Here is a 10,313-nt window from a genome sequence, read left to right on the forward strand (position 1 = left end):
TTTTCCACCTGACTGACTGAAGTAACAGTGTTTAAAAAAAAAAAATAGGATCTGTGAAGTGAGACACGTGTCACATGACGGGATGTTACGTTACGATGTTACGTTTATAAGTTACGTGTAAAAAAAAAAAAAAGAAAGAAAGAAAAAAAAATAGTAAAAGTGATCAAACATCATCTCTAACAGCACACTCACATCAACTTAGTATGTGATCTCCACTTAGCATGTGCTTCCATTGAGCATTAATACTGTCTGTTACCATGGCAACCGTCACATAAAACTGTAGCAGCAATTACCTCAACGTGGCTAGCGTCATTTGTATGATGTATAAAAATAAAAAAAAAAACTTAATAATATATTTATTTTATAGTTCTTACTTAAAGATACCACTTTAAAGAGCTAAATAGATGTCAGGTGTGTCTTAAGAATAAATAAATAAATACGTGCCTGTTAACTTTAATGTTTGTTGCACTTGTAAAACTATTAATTTATGTGTGAGTGAAACTACAGGAATGAGTTTTTTTTTGTTTTTAAATATGCAAAATAAATAAAAAATAGCAGTTTAAAAGAGTAAAGAGAGTTTTTAGTTTCAGTTAATTACAGTAATAAAAAAAAACCTTATAGTCAGTTTTACATTATTTTGGATGCAAAGTGTGTTTATGTGTCCTTCCTTCCTTCCTTCCTTCCTTCCTCCTTCCTTCCTTCCTTCCATCCTTCTTTCCATCTTTCCCGTCTTCCTTCCTTCCTTCCTTCCTTCCTTCCTTCCTTCCATCTTTCCCTTCTTCCTTCCTTCCTTCCTTCTATCTGTCCTTCCTTCCTCCCTTCCTTCCTTCCGTCCTTCCTTTCATCTATCCCTTCTTCCTTCCTTCCTTCCTTCCTTCCCTCCTTCCTTCCATCTTTCCCTTCTTCCTTCCTTCCTTCCTTCCTTCCTCCTGTCCTTCCTTCCTTCCTTCCTTCCACCCTTCCCTCCATCTTTCCCTTCTTCCTTCTTTCCTTCCTTCCATCTTTCCCTTCTTCCTTCCTTCCTTCCTTCCTTCCTTCCTCCCTCCTGTCCTTCCTTCCTCCCTTCCTTCCTCCTGTCCTTCCTTCCCTCCTTCCTTCCATCTTTCCCTTCTTCCTTCCTTCTTCCTCCCTTCCTCCCTCCCTTCCTTCCTTCCTTCCTTCCTTCCTTCCTCCTGTCCTTCCTTCCCTCCCTTCCTTCCATCTTTCCTTCCTTCCTTCCTTCCTTCCTTCCTTCTGTCCTAAATATGCAAAATAAATAAAAAATTAGCAGTTTAAAAGAGTAAAGAGAGAGTTTTCAGCATGTAGTGCACTTCAATAAATAAATAAATAAATAAATAAATATAGTTATTTGTGATTAATGAGTCGGCTTCACGAGTGCAATTCAGATTTCTGTCCTCTTAAAAAGGGAAATGACTTATTTTACTGGTTTAATGCAGAACGCTGTAATTTAGTTTATTTCAGTTTAATTACAGTAAAAAAAAAAAAACTTATAGTAAAGTCAGTTTTACATTATTTTGGATGCAAAGTGTGATTATGTTACCTGTTTAGCAAATAATAAGAAAATAAAAGTTATAAAAGGTAATAAAGGGTCTGTCGTCTGTTATAAGTTGTAGAATTGGTTTAAATAATTAATACAACTTAATTAGATTTATAATAATTTGGTTATTTTATGATATTATGAAGACGAAGACACTCCCCTTAAACTAGGAATGAGAGCGAGAGTCACTTCTTAATGTAATAATATTAAATATTAAATATTAAATATTAAAGTTGGGAGAACAGGAAGCAAACTGGTTGTTGAATGTTTTATTTTGTTGTTTTTGAAGCTAATTGTAATAAAACTGGAAAAAATCTATTTTTGGTTTTTGAGTCATTTGTTGTTCCTTCCATCTGTCCCTTTTTCCTTCCTTCCTTCATTCCTCCCGTTCTTCCTTCCTTCTTGAATTCCATCCTTCCTCCCTTCCTTCTCTCCTTCTTTCCCTTTTTCCTTCCTTCCTTCCTCCCTCCCTTCCTTCCTTCCTTCCTTCCTTCCTTCCTTCCATCTTTCCCTTCTTCCTTCCTTCATTCATTCCTTCCTTCCTTCTTTCCTTCCTGCCATCTGTCCTTCCTCCCTGCTTTCTTTTTTCTTTTTGTTCGTTCCTTCCTTTCTTCCTTCTGTCCTTCCTCCCTCCCTTCCTTCCTTCCTTCCTTCTGTACTTCCTTCCTCCCTCCCTCCCTCCTTTCCCCCCTCTTTCCTTCCTGCCATCTGTCCTTCCTCCCTTCTTTCTTTTTTTCTTTGTTTGTTCCTTCCTTCCTTCCATCTTTCCTCCCTTCCTTCCTTCTGTCCTCCCTTCCCCCCTCTTTCCTTCCTTCCATCTTTCTTCCTTTCTTCCTTCCTTCCTTCCTTCCTTCCATCTTTCCTTTATTCCTTCCTTCCTCTCTCCCTCCCTTCCTTCCTCCCTCCCTCCCTCCTCCTTACGCTTCCTCACAACTCAAAATAAGGTTTAAAAGGTGTAAAACCATCTAACTCAGAGCTTATAGGCCATCTTTCAGCAGTGAGTCATGAGCAGTGACTAAAACGTCCAGCAGGTGGTGCTACATGGTCATTATTGCTCTGTATGAAGGTGATACTTCATTCTAGGGCCACATACAGACCAATTAGATCTCATGTGGGCCGGATCATTAAAAAGATGGGGGGGGGGGGGGGGAGGGAAGAAAGGTAGGAAGGACAGAAGGAAGAAAGGGAAGAAGGACAGAAGGAAGAAAAGGAGGAAGGACAGATGGAAGGAAGGAAGGAACAAAGAAAGGATAAAAGGAAGTAGGAAGGACAGGTGGAAGAAAGGGAAGAAGGACAGAAGGAAAGATGGAAGGGAACAAAGAGGATGGAAGGACAGAAGGAAGAAAGGGAGGAAGGAAAAGATGGAAGGGAACAAAGAAAGGATAAAAGGAAGTAGGAAGGACAGATGGAAGACAGGAAAAGAAAGGAAAGTGGGTCGGATAGCACCCCTTGGCGGGCCGGTTCTGGCCCACGGGCCGCATGTTTGACACCAATACAATAAATACAGTTGATTGATTACTGAAAGGCCAGCGATGGAGAACTGATGAGCCGAGGAACAAAACACATTTATCTGATCTTTTGATTTTTGGTTATGAATCAATGAATGAAGAGAAATGATGAAATTATAAAAGGCTAAATAATGACAGTGAAATATTAGACAAAGAAAAAAGACTGTCACTCTTTCCTTCCTCTTTTTCTTTCTTCCTCCCTCCCTCCTACCTTCCTTCCTACCTTCTTTCCTCTGTCCTTCCTTCTTTCCTTTCCTCCCTCCTTTCCTTCCTTCTTCCCTTCTTTCCTTCCTCCCTTCCTCCCTTCCTCCTTGTCTCTTTCTTTCCTCCCTCTACCTTCCTCCCTCCCTTCTTTCCTTCCTCTTTTCCTTTCTCCCTCCCTCCTACCTTCCTTCCTACCTTCTTTCCTCCGTCCTTCCTTCTTTCCTTTCCTTCCTTCTTCCTCCCTCCTTCCTTCCTTCCTTCCTTCCTTCCTTCCTTCCTTCCTTCCTTCCTTCCTTCCGCCTGTCCATCTTTCTAACCTTAGTGGTCATGTCTAGATTTCAGCCTCGATGTCACACGATTGGTGACAGGTATCGACTTCTTACATTACCTCTAAGGTAAGAAAGCAAATTATCACATTTCTCCCAATGTCTTAACTCTTCAGGTTCTCTTCATTTTCATTTCAGGAGGAGACAGAAAGCAACATATTAATGTCTCATCAACATGAAAACAACTATTTTTATGTTACACCATCTCATATCATCAAATTTTGACATTTCAGACTGTCAAAAAAAGACCAGAGGAAAAGTAAAATATTAGTAAACTATCAACAAACACGATGTCAGACTGATGATAAGCAGCAGGCTGAAAGTGGATTCTAGCACAAAGAGCAGCCGGACGCTCTGGGTGTGTTCGGTTTGAACTGAAATAAAACACGATGAAGCAGAAAAGATCCAAACTGGCTCGTCTTCTTTATTCTCTGGAGGAACATAAACTGTCAGATTGAAACATCGTTTGGCTGCAGAGAACTCAACATCATCCTTTTCTCAACTCAACAAGTGGAAAATAGACGAAGGGAAACTTTAACCTCTGGGTCGTTAAACTGACCCCGTCTGTTTTGACTGTTCCTTCCTTCCTTCCTTCCGTCCTTCCTTCCTCCCTCCTTCTCTCTTTCCTCCCTTCCTTCCTTCTTTCCTCCCTCCCTCCCTCCTTCTCTCTCTCTTTCCTCCCTTCCTGCTTTCCTTCCTTCGTTCCTTCCTTCCTCCCTCCTTCTCTCTTTCTTTCCTCCCCCTCCCTTCCTCCCTTCCTTCTTTCCTCTGTCCTTGTTTCCTTCCACTTTTCCTTTCTCCCTCACTCCCTCCTACCTTCCTTCCTGCCTTCTTTCCTCCGTCCTTCCTTCTTTCCTTTCCTTCCTTCTTCCTCCCTTCCTTCCTCCATCCTCCTTCCTTCCTCCCTCCCTCCTTCCCCCCTACTCTTTCTTTCCTCCCCCCTACCTTCCTCCCTTCCTTCTTTCCTGTCCTTCTTTCCTCCCTCCCTCCCTTCCTTCTTTCCTGTCCTTCCTTCTTTCCTTCCTCCCTCCTTCTCTCTTTCTTCCTCCCTTCCTTCCTCCTTTCCTTCCTCCATCCTCCTTCCTTCCTCCCTCCCTCCTTCCCCCCTACTCTCTTTCTTTCCTCCCCCCTACCTTCCTCCCTTCCTTCTTTCCTCTGTCCTTCTTTCCTTCCTTCCTCCCTCCCTCCCTACTACATTCCTTCCTGCTTTCTTTCCCCCGTCCTTCCTTCTTTCCTTTCCTCCCTCCTTTCCTTCCTTCTTCCTCCCTTCCATCCTTGACTCGAGGACAACAGGAGGGTTAAAGCTTTGAATGTGTCAAAGTTTATCAACTTATAAAGACAAAATGTGGTACAGAATTAGAGCAATATGAGAGAAAATATACTAATTTCATGAATTTCTTGTGAATTTTGTGCTAATTTCAATGTTTCTGCAACTACAGCTTGATAAAAAAAAAGGTAAAACAGCTTAGAGTTCAAAGTTTAGTAGGCCTAATGTTAAACAGAGACAAAAATATACGACCTGGGTTATATATGTCTGGGGAAGAGAAAGCAAACAGACGGGACGGTAAACACAGACACACACGATTGACCTGTAACACTGAACATGAACACGTGCACGCCGACACACTCACACCTGTCTGCAGCTCTGAAACACTCCGATAAAACAAGATGATCAAAGTTAAGCTATAATAAAAAAGAAAATGTTTATTTGTTGGACGATGAGAGAGCTTCAAATGTAAAACATATGATCTTTTTTTTGCAGCAGTCAGCAAAACGTAACAGTGTTAGCATCTTGTAAATCTACCAATCAACAATCATGTGAAATGCTGGTTAGAGGAAAATTGGAGCAGCTGTTTTCTCATATATCATTCTTGCGCAATAAAAATCGATTGAACCAAGTTGGAACCAGATGGAGCCAAATCATTTAGAGCCTGGCTAGAAACGCTTGATGTTAAAACAAGAAGAGAAAAAGGAGAAATATGGTGTCGATATGAGCGTGTATGCGACATGTAGGCCGAAAAAACCTAAAATTATAGTTCATAAAGTCATTTTCATTTGCATTGATTTGATTCCCAAGACACTTCCTTCCCTCCTTCCTTCCTTCCTTCCTTCCTCCCTCTCTCCCTCCTTCTCTCTTTTTTTCCTCCCCCTACCTTCCTTCCTTCCTTCCTCCATTCCTCCTGCCTTCTATGCTTTACATAGAGTCTTAAACATGTATTAAAAATGTGACTAATCACGATTAACTATTGAAATTCAGCAGTTAAAAGCACCTAGTTTCTATCAGTGGCGGCTGGTTAATACTTGCAAATATCTAAAGTCTACTTAAACTTATTAAATATAAATTAATTAGATAACGCTAAATAATCATGAAATAAAAAGTAATTGCCTGTAAAATGCACCTGTTAGTCTCTCAGCACCTGTCAGCATTCATTATAAATTGATTCCAAATGGTATTTTATTCATTTCTAGAAGTACTTCCATAGACTGTATATAAATGTACTTCCGGTGTGCGGGCGCCCCAGACACGCCCACTTTTATTGGCAGCGAATTGTTGAAGTTTTAAGTCTTTTAATCTAATGTTATTGGACACTTCTGGCTGTCATTCACGCCCTCCCGTCAGCTGCCGCGGAAATTCAAGATTATTTGGTCATTTCTATACAAAAAGATAATTTCACAAGACTTTAACTAGAAGACAATAAGAGGATAAAACAGTTTGGACCGGACCGGCTTCAGCAGCAGGTGATGGACGAGCTGAGACCCGGAGCTTCTCCCGGAGCTGGCTAGCTGGATGCAGTGTGAGTTATTCCTTTTATTGCTTTTTTATCTGTTTGCTCATTTAATGTGTCAGCACTGAAACGTTGTGGGGAACGAGACCTAAAACATCTTTCTGAAAAAATGCAAACACTAAAGTAGCTGCAGCCATTAAGACAACAATAGCATGAAGTTGTTTTTAGCAGACTTAGCATTGCTGAGCTCTTTCTGCAGCTGTTTCACCACATCTGGCCACATGTGGATATCCGGTATGCTAAGCTCCACAAGAGAAACATAGATTCAGTCCATAACAGTGTTTGCATCCAGCAGCTCCAACAGGACATATAAAAGATCAGGTAGTAGCTGCATTCCTGTTATTAATGTTGTAAACGGTTAAAAAGACTTTATAAAAGACGTAACTATGAAGTTATGAAGTGTAGAAAATTAAAATGCATAAATGCAGGATAAGAAATGATGGAAGTGATTTCGACTATTACAGTTAATTTGGGGTACATCTCATTATTATAATAAGAAGTTAAATAAGTTATGCTTCATCACAGCAGTGTATAGTGCTTAATGCGCCATCTAGTGTCATGTTTAGGTATTGCAACAACTAACAGATATTACAGTAAAACCGGAATTGAGGCTTAACTAGTTAGCAAGCTAGCGTTACTGTTAAATGAACCCAATACACCTGCTGGTGGTTTATAAGAGAAACACAAGTACTTCTGTTAGAATAGAAGAAGAGATTTGAGACACTGAGGTCTGGTGTGTGAAGGACTGAACAGCTCCCCCTTGTGCCTTTTAAACACAAAGCAATGGATTTGTGAGTTGGCTCCACTGAGTTGCTTGTTAAACCAAAACCAAGATAATGTTTAACATTTGTTTTTGATAGGATTAGTTACCGCTCAACAGAAATCCTTAATAACAGCAATTTAACATCAATTTGCACCTTTTTTAGTGCTGGGTTTTAGTTTATGTCCCCCTGTATTTATTTGGCTTGTGATAAATGTTCCTATATTGATCTATCTCACTATTTACTCCTTCCTTTGCTTCCTCTCTTTCTTCACCACCACCACCACTACTTCTACTACCTGCCAAAATTTGAATTTCTTTTGCCCTCATTCTGGATATTTACTTTAAATTCAGATGGAAACCGAGCTTGTTTTTTCAGGAGGTTAGAGAGTTCATTTCATGGTGTTTTTAAACAAAAGGAAAATGAATTACAGTCTGTAATTCTACTGATGAAATAACAGAAAACAAGAGAAGAGGAACAGATATGAAAGCAGAGTAAAGGCTGTGCTATTTCATAACGAAGTTGATGCTTACTGAACTCCACTGACCTCTCTTCAGTCGTCTCGATATTTATTCTTTACCAACTTTACACAGTGTACCTTGCCAGTCTCTGTTGCCGTCTGACCACCTGACGTCTATAAACGGACGCATAAAGCAGTGAGTTGACTAGTAGTGCAGCCTGTATGAAGAACACTGTGTGCAAGTCCAGAGCGCCAGATGACTCCCTATCAGACAACATTTGATTGATGGCGATATGGTTGAGAAAACATCCAAATTCAACATCAGGTCAAAAGGACTGTAGACTTTTCACACTGATATGAAAGAACAGTCAACATCATTTTTAAAAAGTGTCTGCTTTTCATGACAAGTATATCTACAAAAAAATAATTTTAAAAATAGAGGCTTTTATTGCTCAAATTTGCCCAGTGTCCAGACTGGAGTGAGTTATAGCACCTACAAAAGTATATGGACACATCTTATTGGTCTTAATTTGCTGTGATAACTTCTTACACTACTCTGAGAAGACCTATTGAGAGATCTTAGTACCTGGCTGCATGGATTTGGTCCCAAATGACCCATTAATGTTGGATGACTTGTTCCTGTTTATCTTAAAGGTGTTGGGAAGGATGGAGGTTGTGAACCTGTCCATCCCAATCAGCAGAAAAGACCACTGAAAAAACCCAAAATATGTTCAATGACAATGTTTCTTACGCCCCAATGCAAGTGTTATTTCAAATTTCTTAATTTTTACAATATCTATGAGAGGTATGGTTATGATCAGTGAAAAACAAGTTTGAACACCTCTCTGACATAAAATGGCGAACTTGGTAGCAAACAGCTGCAAACATCTAACAATATCATTAATTTAGAGTCGTGTTTCCGTCCACCTGGTGAATATAAGTCTAATATTCACTCTCTTTCAGCTCTGTTTTTGGACTCTTATAAACTCTGGAGGAAAATATCTGTCTTTTAAGCTGCTACCATAGCTGTGTCCGAGATCACACCCATCTAGTGCTCTACATTTACCCTCTGCCATTTTTAATTTGAGTGTCTAAAAGGTGAGAGTGTCAATATAAGTCCTAAAATATTCTCACAATGCAGTGCTCCACATTTTAAAGATGTGAAATCTACCGTCACACAACTCTACAGTTGATTAGGTAGTGTCCGAAATCTTGATTTTGCAGGTGAATGAGTGATTTTGGACGCTTAAGTTGGTAAACATGCAGCCGGACAGATGAACAATGAGCTGAAACTTGCTATAAAGCTCCATAAAGCTGCAGAGTCGCTGATAATTCTCTGTAAGTTCATCACTACTAGTATCGCCTCTCACATCACACATTGACATTCATACATTTTAGCCACTTTAACATTAAGAAAAGCTTTTGATAGTTAATATAAACGTTAAAAAAAGACTCTTGACATGTGTAGACTCATCACAAGTTCTTGCCTGTGTATGTTGGCACGTGTTTTAATCCTCACATGTATGTACACCAAACACGCACATGCAAAAGCACACATTTCTGATGACTCCGCACATTCTCTCAGGAGTGGAAAAATCCCTCTGAAGAGACATCATTTTTTCGTTCTTGAATCCACATGATTTCCAGCTCCCCTCGCTTCAGTTTGTTCTGTTCACACACTTGGCTGGACCCCTCGAGTGTCGTTGTGAAAGAATGAACGTTGACGCCAACAGCTGTTTGACTTTTGAACACTGACAGCAGATCTGGCTTCGAGTTAAACGCATGAAAAATGCATAAAAAAGAAGAGAGAAAAAAAAGCAGATGAGTCAGAGTTCATGAGTCAGAATATTGCTCAGGTTCTGCTGTAATAGCGTCACCTTGTAATCCTTGTGCAGCTGCAGGTGTTTTAAAGGAGTCATAGGAGTTTCGGGATAGCGCTGCTGCTGCCAAACAAAAATCAATATGTCATTTAAACACATGTGAAGGTCCAGGAGATTTCTGCTGAGCAAGATGTCTATCTGCAAACACTGTGTCCATGCAGCTTTCGGTCTAAAGTTCCCAACTCATGCAACTAATGCAACATAAAAAACATAATTTAATCACTTAATAAAACTTATAAACTTAGGTAGCATCTTTCTTGTGTCAGGATCATCAGAGATATGATATCAGAGCAGAAGAACATACAGAAATCAATAAGTTAATTCCAAGCCTGAATCTGCAGTATTGATTAACTTTCTTCTGGGTTTCTGTCCTTTTAAATTAATCTTCTTTGTGCAGTAAATGGGGGGAGAAATGATGGTAAACTACTGCTTATTTTGCATGTTGGAAATCACAGTATATTTTCAGTTTCTAATCACAAATAATACATCCAATACATCTCTGGATAATCACTCTCACTCCTCTCATAAAGTCGCTGAAAAACATTGCAGACTTGCAAGATGTGAGATTCAGAAACTAGTTTGCACTGACCAGAAATCTGTTGATCATTAGAGACAGATAAATGTCTTGAAATTGGGAATGAAAATATGTATCTGGGTCTTGGTCTTGGTCTTGGAGTCCTAAACTTTTTGGCTCTGTTGCATGTTTCTCAAAAGTTTAAATAGACAAAGATGAGAGTACACTGAATACTTTTTAAAAATGTATATTGATTTCTTTCATATCATATATTGCTGCTGACCCAAGAACACCCAAACGTGATAACCTAAAGGTGTTATTTGTTGTCTGCATGCTG

The sequence above is a fragment of the Scomber japonicus genome, chromosome 22 (assembly GCF_027409825.1).
Source record: "Scomber japonicus isolate fScoJap1 chromosome 22, fScoJap1.pri, whole genome shotgun sequence".
NCBI lineage: Eukaryota > Metazoa > Chordata > Actinopteri > Scombriformes > Scombridae > Scomber > Scomber japonicus.